The sequence below is a fragment of the Pleurodeles waltl genome, chromosome 1_1, assembly GCF_031143425.1.
Source record: "Pleurodeles waltl isolate 20211129_DDA chromosome 1_1, aPleWal1.hap1.20221129, whole genome shotgun sequence".
In the NCBI taxonomy this organism is placed as follows: domain Eukaryota; kingdom Metazoa; phylum Chordata; class Amphibia; order Caudata; family Salamandridae; genus Pleurodeles; species Pleurodeles waltl.
Window position 1 is genome coordinate 660568555 of NC_090436.1, and position 9505 is coordinate 660578059.

The following is a 9505-nucleotide window of genomic DNA, read 5'->3' on the forward strand; positions in this document are numbered from 1 at the left end:
TTAACAGGGTCTTGATAGTTTTGTTGTACCGTTATACCAAGCCGTCCATTTGGAGAATGATAGGCAGAGGCTCTCATTTTTTTATTCCTAGCAGTTGGCAACTCTTGATCATGAGGTGAGACATAAAAAGGGTGCCCTGGTCTGTAAGGAGTTCCTTGAGGAAACCAACAAGGGAAATTAACTCGATCATAGCCTGGCCGACAGCTTTGGTGGTCATGCTGGTCAGGGGTATGGCTTCAGGGTATGGTGTAGCATAATCTACTAGAAGCACAACATATTGATAACCCCGAGCCAAAGTCATCAGAGGTCCGACTAGATCCATACCCACCCAAGAGAAGGGAAAGTCTATAAGTAGAGGTCTCGAAGGAGACTTGGTAGTGTGTGGGGGATGGTTGATAAGCTGACATCAGGTACAGGTGCTGCAAAACGTACATATCTCAGAGAGCACTCCTGGCCAATAAAAAATAAAAATATCTCAGTAGATATTCCTCGGTTTTCTCCCTCCCATAGTGTCCACCCCCGACTGTGTCCAAATGAAGAACCCGTTGTCTGTCAGGGAGCTGTGTGACCAATTCCTCTCCTTTCCTTACTTTCCGATATAGCAGGCCTTTATATACTAAACAAGGGTCCTAGCTACCTGTTCTCTTCTGTTGCTGCACTGGCCCACACCTGCTGCAAGGTGAGATCCTCTCTCTGGGCAGCCCAGAAGCAACATGGTTCTGTGTCTAGGGTGGTTGCTATAGGAGAGACAGGAGTAGAATTAGTTTTGCCTCTAAGGGTAAATAGTCTGTTATGCTCACGTTTTTCTATACAGCTTAGTTCTTCCCCTTATCCCCTATTAAGGTTTTTACTTGGAACAGTGCCTCCTTTAACCACACCAAGTCGGGATTCTGCTGACCTGCCGCGTCCAGTAATAGAGGGAAATCTACATAGTGTGTTCCTATGATCATATCCTCCACAATTTGCGGTATACCTCCCACCCTTATATGTTCTTCCTGTCCTCGCCAATTGACTGATACTTCAGCTACTGTTTTACTGTCCCCTTGTACACAGGTTATTAATACAGTTTCCCCTCTCTTCCACTGTTGGGATACCACTCTTTCTGCACTGATCACCAAATGTCTACACCTTGAGTCCACCAGCACCAGGGTGGTTCTTGTATTTACCCACATTTGTTTTTTATATTTAGTGGGGCTACCTCCTGCCTACAAGATTCTCCCTCTGGAAAAGCCCACCTCCACTGGTTCATGCCCTTGGGATTTCTGGGGTCAATTCCACGCAATGTGACCCCGCTCAGCACATTGAAAACACTTGGGCCCTTGACCATACTCCTGTCCGGGAAGTCTTGGTGCATGTTGTACATACTGATAGATTTTAGGGACTGGTTTAGGTGGAGGTGCATTTTGTCAAGTAGGTACTGGCAGGGCCCAACAATGAGACATTCTATAGTCGGGTGACCTGTGGAATGCGCAGGCCAAAGCAATCACCATAGATACTGTGACATCTGGATGCTGTCTGATCCAATTTCTGGTAGGCCCAGGTAGGGATTCTAAGAACTGTTCTATTAGGACCTTGTCAACAACTTCTTTGTTGATTGATTTGGTCAGTTTCAGCCATTGCATACCTAAGTCTTGGATGTGATAGAGCAATGCCCTTGAATTATCTTGGTTGTTCTACTTCTCCTTCCTGAATTTAGCCTGGTAGTGTTCACTATCGCAGTCTAACCTCTCTAATATGGCTTTCTTCACTTCTGCATATGGGGTTGTGCCAGCTGGGATGGCTGCCTGATAGGCTGTTTGAAGTGCCCCTGTTAAGAGGGGAGCCATGTATTGGCTCCAACGCTCCTGAGGCCAGGTGGCTGAGGTGGCAACACCTCTCAGGGTCTTCACCACATGGTATTTTTGTAGTACCGAACTTGGTATATTCGGATGTACTATTGCACTGGCAATGGTCTTGGTTAATTTCTGTATTGCTGTTCGTATACTAACTGATTATTGGCCAGAACTCTGACTTGGGTCTTTAGCGCAGTTTGTAGGCTCTCCCTATTTTGCTGACCCACCAGCTGCAAGTGTCAAGTGTCACTGTCCCCCTGCCAGCTGCTTAATCCTGTCCTCTATCTCTGACCTCATCAGGATATAACTCCAATCCCACTTCCGACACCACTGTGATGGGGCCAGGGGAGGGATTCAGTCTACTAAGGAGTATAGGGGAGTCAGTACAGGACAGAATTAGATAGATGCCCAAGGATGTCTCTTTTCTTTATTATCACATAACAGATAAGGGAGGCGATATGGGTGTTGCTCCACACCAATGCCTGATTCTCATTTTTATTCTTTTTTTTTAGGTTCCCGGATCTCCTGAACCACCTCCTGGGGTATGCGCCTCAGAAAAAAGAAAAGGGAAAAGGAATCAGGTAAGTGTTTTGGTGCTGGGGTATTTAATTTCTGGGAGAGTTGGTGAGGGAAAGAAAAGGGTAACGCCTAGTGTGCCATTTTTCTCTAGTGCAGCGGTCCCTCCAGGAATGTGTCGGGGCACTTTGCAGTGTTGGTGGCCGCTTGGCTGCCTGGATCTGTACTCTTGTTGTCCTCTCTCCTCCAGTTCTTGATTTCTCTTGCCTCCTCTTCATGGTTCACCGCACTGCGTCCTCTTCCTCTGACTTTCCTTTGTGCGCCTCCAGGACTTCCTTGCTCCTTCTATGAGGGTGTGTCCAGGGAGCTAGCTGGAGCGGCAGCCAACCACTCGAATGTGTCTCAGGACACCCACTGATGACATTCTCCATTTCTGCCGCACTGCAGCACTTGCTTATTGGTTTCTCTGCAGTTGTTCCGTCACAAAGGCTTTTTAAAACAGTGGAATGGCAAGAGGAATCAGGAAGCCATTGGGAAGTGGAGGGAAAGATCCAAAGGTTCAGAATGTCAGCTAATTAAATCAGTGAGAGAAGTTTAATGGGGTCATATGGCGCAATATCATATGGCACAATACTGGGATTAGTTCCTCCACAGAGTTAGCGTATCATGACAGAACCCAGGCTACCCAGAGGGCTCCAAGAGTCTGTTGGCTGACCTCCTGTGTGAGTGACAGGAGCATCATAAACTTCCAAAGTCCTCCCTGCAACTGTCTAGCCTTCATGGACAGTGCCTAAGCCTCTGCTGGAGTGAATCCTGATCCCCAATAGAAGCTCCCCAGGTCCTGGACCCTTGGCTAGCATCAGAGTAAAGTATTCCTCAAGAAAATGTGAAAAAACAGAAGTTTAAGCTTGTCGCCACTGCAAAGCAACCTCTTCACACCAAGAATTGACCATCCACGATGACTGCTATTGCGAAGCTCCGGTGGAATCTACTCTTCGTGCCGGCAGCAATCGCCCGATATGACCAACAACATGAGACAGGCACTCAGCGCCAACAGTGACCATCCGCAATGAACAGCCAACGTTAGACCACTACGGCGACCGGCATTTTGCGCTACATAGTCGACCATCAGCAGTGCTCGACCTGCAGAAAGCCTCCCCCTCGTGGCCACCTCCAACGCAAATGAAACTCTTCACGCTAGTCTTGAAAAGGTAACTTTTTAGGATTAAATCTCTTTATTGACATTTTCACATATACAACTATTCCACCTACAAGCACTGCCCAGTGGATATGAAAAAAAAATGCAAGGAAAAAACAAGAAACCAAATAGAATGCTCTCCCGTACCTGTACCTTAATGTTACTACAGAGCCTGATCATCCCCCTCCTTCGAGCGAGGCACCTGTCCACCTAATGCAATGTCTGTCATGTCATTCGGGCATGTGTCTGAACTAGTCAAGTTGAGGTAGTGCAGGAATGTCAGCTCCCTGAACTCGTCCGAGAGGTAAGAAATGCAGGGGCCCCATATCTTATCAAAAGTGGACAAAGATCCCGTGGCCATTGCTGTCAGCTTTTCCATCCCCAATAAGTCCTGTAACTGGTGTAGTCAGTCAGTGTGTGAGGGAATCGCCTCAGCACCCCATCTGGCTAAAAGCAGCTGTTAAGCAGCTCTGATCGCCAATGTAATGGCTCTACCTTTCGGGTCAGTAATTTGTAGCTGGGGAAAGGTGGTATGATTGTGTCATATATTCCATCTATAGTATTCAGAATGTTATCCCAAAATAGTGTTAACTGTGGGCATTGCCATAAAATGTGTGTGAGTGTACCCATCTGTCCACACACCCGCCAGCAACGGTCTGTATTGTCCTTCCGCCATCCGGCAACCCCCACCGATGTAAAATACTAATAATGGGCTATTTGCAAGAATAATTCTTTGTGGTTCATGTTGCGGGCTGATACGCGCGCTTGATGCAGCCCATCCCACCATTCCCTGTCTGAAAAGGAACGGCCACATTCGGCTTCCCACCTACACCTCGCAGGTGGCTGGGGTAAATTAGGTGGCACAGTCAGGAAGCCTTAAAGATCCAAATTAAGCCTCTTATCAGTCAAACGTGTCAGCAACCAGCGTTCAAAGGGGAGGAGGGATCTACTTGCAAGGAGTGCAATTGTCAGAAATAACACCCAGTGTTGGATTGTCAAGTATTGCCAATAAGCTTCCTGCTGGAGGTCATATGCCTCTCGAAGCTGAGAGAAGTCCATAATCCCTTAAACATATCCCCAATTCTTTTACAATTGGAGTCCTGCCAAGTCTTGAACGAGGACCCCTTGAGTGCTAGGGGAAGTCTGGATTGCCTTATGTGTCTGCAACTTGTCCCATACTTCCATTGTTGCTCGCAGAACCGGGGATATATAGACGCCCGGTGGGAGGTGTGCTCGCCGGAGCCAGGGGACCTTCCAGATATGTAGTCCCGCAACATCCTGGTCATTAAAGCACCAGTGCTTCTCAGTGCTCAAGCGGGACCATTCCACCAGATACTGCAACTGAGCAGCTTGATAGTACCCAACAAGGTAAGGGATTCCCAACCCCTATTCTGACTGTGGCAAGTAGGCCTCCTTTGCACCATTCTTGCCTTTTTCCTTGCCTAGATGGAATTCCGATATCAGCCTCTGCATAGTATCTAGTACCTTAGGCAGGGGTTGTAATGGGAGGGTCTGCATGATGAACAGCACTTTGGGTAGGAGCTTCATCTTCACCGTTGCAATGCCATTGCAGATTGTGTATTTGGTGGGGAGAAAAAGGCGAAGTCGACATGGCATCCCCCTCAGGATGCCATGCACACAAAATACTGCCTGTGGCATAGGTAAGTCATTCTTCTAGCAGGCCTTACAGCCCTAAGGCTGTATTACAGGTGAGGGCAGAGCTGCATGAGCAATATGCCCCTACAGTGTCTAAGTCTATTCTTAGACATTGTAAGTACAGTGTGGCCATATTAATATATGGTCTGGGAGTTTGTCAAAATGAACTCCACAGCTCCATAATGGCTACACTGAATACTGTGAAGTTTGTTATCAAACTTCTTAGAATAATAAACCCATACTGATGCCAGTGTTGGATTTATTACAAAATGCACACAGAGGGCATGTTAGAAGATGCCCTCTGTATTTTACCCAATCCTTCAGTGCAGGACTGACTGGTCTGTGCCAGCATGCCAATGAGACGAGTTTGTGACCCCCTAAGGTGAGATCCTTTGCGCTCTCTGAGGCCAGAAACAAAGCCTGCACTGGGTGGAGGTGCTTAACACCTACCCCCTTGCAGGAACTGTAACAACTAGCAGTGAGCCTCAAAGGCTCAGGCTTCATGTTACAATGTCCCAAGGCACTCCAGCTAGTGGAGATGCCGGCCCCTTGGACACAGCCCCCACTTTTGGCAGCAAGTCCAGAGGAGATGATGAGAAAAACAAGGAGGAGTCACCCACCAGTCAGGACAGCTCCTAAGGGGTCCCGAGCTGAGGTGACCCCTGCCTTAAAAAATCCTCCATCTTGTTTTGGAGGATTCCCCCAATAGGATTAGGGATGTGCCCCCCATCCCCACAGGGAGGAGGCACAAGGAGGGTGTAGCCACCCTCAAAGTCAGTAGCCATTGGCTACTGCCCCCAGACCTAAACACACACCTAAATTCAGTATTTAGGGGCGAACTTGAACCTAGGAAATCAGAATCCTGCAACCTACCACAAGAAGATGGACTGCTGACCTGAAAGCCCTGCAGAGACGACTGAGGCAACAACTGACTTGGCCCCAGCCCTACAGGCCTGTCTCCAGACTCGAAGAACCAGTACAATAACGCATCCGACAGGGACCAGTGACCTCTGAGGACTCAGAGGACTGCCCTGAACCTAAAGGATCAAGAAACTAATGAGAACATGGGTACTGTTCAAAAACTGCAACAACTTTGCAACTTTAAAGCAACTTCCAAAGAACTCTCTCTTCCCACCGGAAGCGTGAGACTTCACATTCTGTACCCGACGCCCCCGGCTCGAGTTCAAGAGAACAAACACCACAGAGAGGACTCCCAGGCGACTACGGCGACATGGGTACCCTGAGTCGACCCCCCTGCACCCCTACAGCATCGCCTGCAGAGAGGATCCAGAGGCTCCCCCAGACCACGATTGCCTGGTAACAAGGAACCCGATGCCTGGACCAAACACTGCACCCGCGGCCCCCAGGACCGAGAGGAACCACCTTCCAGTGCAAGAGTGACCAGCAGGCGGCCCTCTTCCTAGCCCAGTCGGTGACTGGCCCAAGAAGCCCCCCTGTGCCCTCCTGCATCGCCTAAGCAACCCCCAGGTCGCTCCATTGCTTTCAATAGCAAACCTGACGCCTACTTTGCCTACTGCACCCAGCCGCCCCTTTGCCGCTGAGGTTGCGTTTTGTGGGCTTGTCTCCCCCCCCTCAGTGCTCTACAAACCCCCCTTGGTCTGCTCCCCGAGGATGCAGGCACTTACCTGTAAGCAGACTAGGACCAGAGCACACCTGTTTTTCATAGGCGCCTATGTGTTTTGGGCCCTCTGTTGACCTCTGCACTTGACCGGCCCTATGTTGCTGGTGCGGTGGCTTTGGGGTTGCCTTGAACCTGAGAAACTTAACCAAACTTACCCCCCCCAGGAACTGCTGATTTTTTTGCAATGTCCACTTTTAAAATAGCTTATTGCCATTTTTACCTAAACTGTGTGTACAACTGTTTCAAATCAAAGTTCTATACTTACCTGTGTGGAGTGCCTTGCATTTTATGTACTTACCTCAAATCTTGAATCTTGTGGTTCTTAAATAAATTAAGAAAATGTATTTTTCTATATAAAAACGATTGGCCTGGAGTCTTTGAGTGTGTGTTCCTCATTTAGTGCCTGTGTGTGTACACCAAATGCTTAAAACTACCCTTTGATAAGCCTACTGCTCAACCACACTACCACAAAATAGAGCATTAGTATTATCTAATTTTGCCACTATCAACCTCTAAGGGGAGCCCTTGGAATCTGCACACTATCTCTCACTTTGAGATAGTATATACAGAGCCAACTTCTTACACTATCCTTTCCACCTTTGAATCCACCTGCGGATTTGTAAACCTAAGTATTACACTTCTTGTTGCACCCAAATAAATTATATGAGGAGTCGCAGTGCTTCTTCTCCCCCCTCTGGCACTGTCAAGTTAACAACAGAAGATTTCGACAGATTAGCTTTGAAACTTGCTACTCCGCCAAAAGTCCGCAGTTCATTTAACACTGGTACAAGTGGTCTCTTCAGTTGTATCAGGTAGAGCAGGACACCATCAGTATATAATGCTATTTTATGAGATCTGCCACCCATCGGGATACCATTGATGTCTTGGTTTTGCCATATGTGCTCGGTGAAGGGTTCCATATATAAGGCATACAGCAGCGGTGACAGTGGGAAACTCTGTCTAGTCCCCCTAGCAATAGGAAAGGTTTCTGATAGGCCTCCATTCACGCTCACCGTAGCCTGGGGAAGGTTATAACTACTCCTCACCCATTCCCAGAATCTCGGCCCCAAACAACAATGGGAAAGGACTGAAAATAGAAAGCCCCAGTGGACGCGGTCGAAGGCCTTCTCTGCGAGTAGTATCGATGGGATATTGGCCCGCTTTGCCTTATCTAAAAAATGACAAAGCCTACTGATACTCTCAGCACATGCTCTTTCTGGAATAAACCCAGTCTGATTTGGGTCTATCAGTCCCTGCATAAGGGGGCGTAGTCTATTCGCAAGAATGCCCGTAAAAGGTTTAGCATCTACATTCAACAGCTTAATCAGCCGGTATTACGCACATAAGGGAGGGTCCTTGCCAGGCTTCGGAATAACCATAATTGTGCCCGTCCGCATTGACTGGGTTAGCAGTCCCATTGAGGCAAAGCCATTAAATAGCCGTGTCAACACCAGAGCCAAAAGTTCCCCAAACAATTTATAGAACTCTGCCCCAAGCCCATTCTGCCCTGCTGCCTTGCCCATGCGGAGGCGCTGGATAGCCATTGAAACCTCAGTACGGGTAATATCCTTGTCCAAAACATTGGCTATTGGCTTGGAGAGTCGGGCCAGGATATCAAGTCTAGGTATCTCGTTATTGCCCAAGCTTCTAGTCGTTCCGCTGTGTAGAGTGAGGCATAAAAGTCCTCAAACTCCTTCAGGATCAACTCCTCGCCCGTAGCGACGTTGCCTTTCTGTGTCTGGATTGAATTTACCCGGCGTTGTGCCACCTGTGCATGCAGCCGGTGTGCCAAGAGTCGTCCCGCCGTATTACCCCCCACGTGGTACATTTGCTTGGTGTGCAGGAGGACGTGTTTAGCACTATCCATGTCTAGGGCTTTCAATTGTTTACGATTCAACGCAAGTTGTCGTTTCACTTCCTGTGCACCCTTTACCCTGTGTTGCCCCTCCAGCTCTTTTATCTTGGTCTCTAACAGTTGACGCTTCTCCTTCCTAAGTGTGTTAGCACGTGCTGCAATGGCTATAAAATGGCCCCTGAACACCACCTTCAAAGCCTCCCAGACCATTGCCTCCAAGGTCTCTGACGTGTTGGTAGTGCTCAAATAGGATTTAATTGTATCCATTATTTCTGAGTGCACCTCGGCGTCTGTGACAAGTTTAGTATTTAGCCACCACAGCCGTATCCTTCTGCTCCGGGTCAGTAGTTTGACTAGTAGTAAGATCGGAGCGTGGTCGGACAGAGCCGCCACTCCAATCTCTGGTTGTGTGATTGCATTTAGGAGGCCTGAGGTGGCCAGGAAGAGGTCAAGTCTTGCGTAAGTCTGATGTGCTGAGAAAAATGTGTAGTCTCTAAGTGTTGGGCTGTGTGCTCCCCAAACATCGTTAGTCCACCCTCCTCCAGCCATTTTCAAAATCCCACTGAGTAGGCCTCTGTCTGTCCTTTTCGCTGCACTGATCTGTCCATGTGAGTATCAGGGACTATATTAAAGTCTCCCTCTATGAGGATGTCCCCGTCTGCAGTAACCAGCACCCGCCCAATGGCCTCTCTTAAAAAATGCTATTGATGTTCATTAGGGCCATAAATACAGGCTACTGTGATTTTACGCCCATGCATGTGTCTGCATAAGGAAATAAGCCTCCCGTTCATCTCAGCCTGGATGCC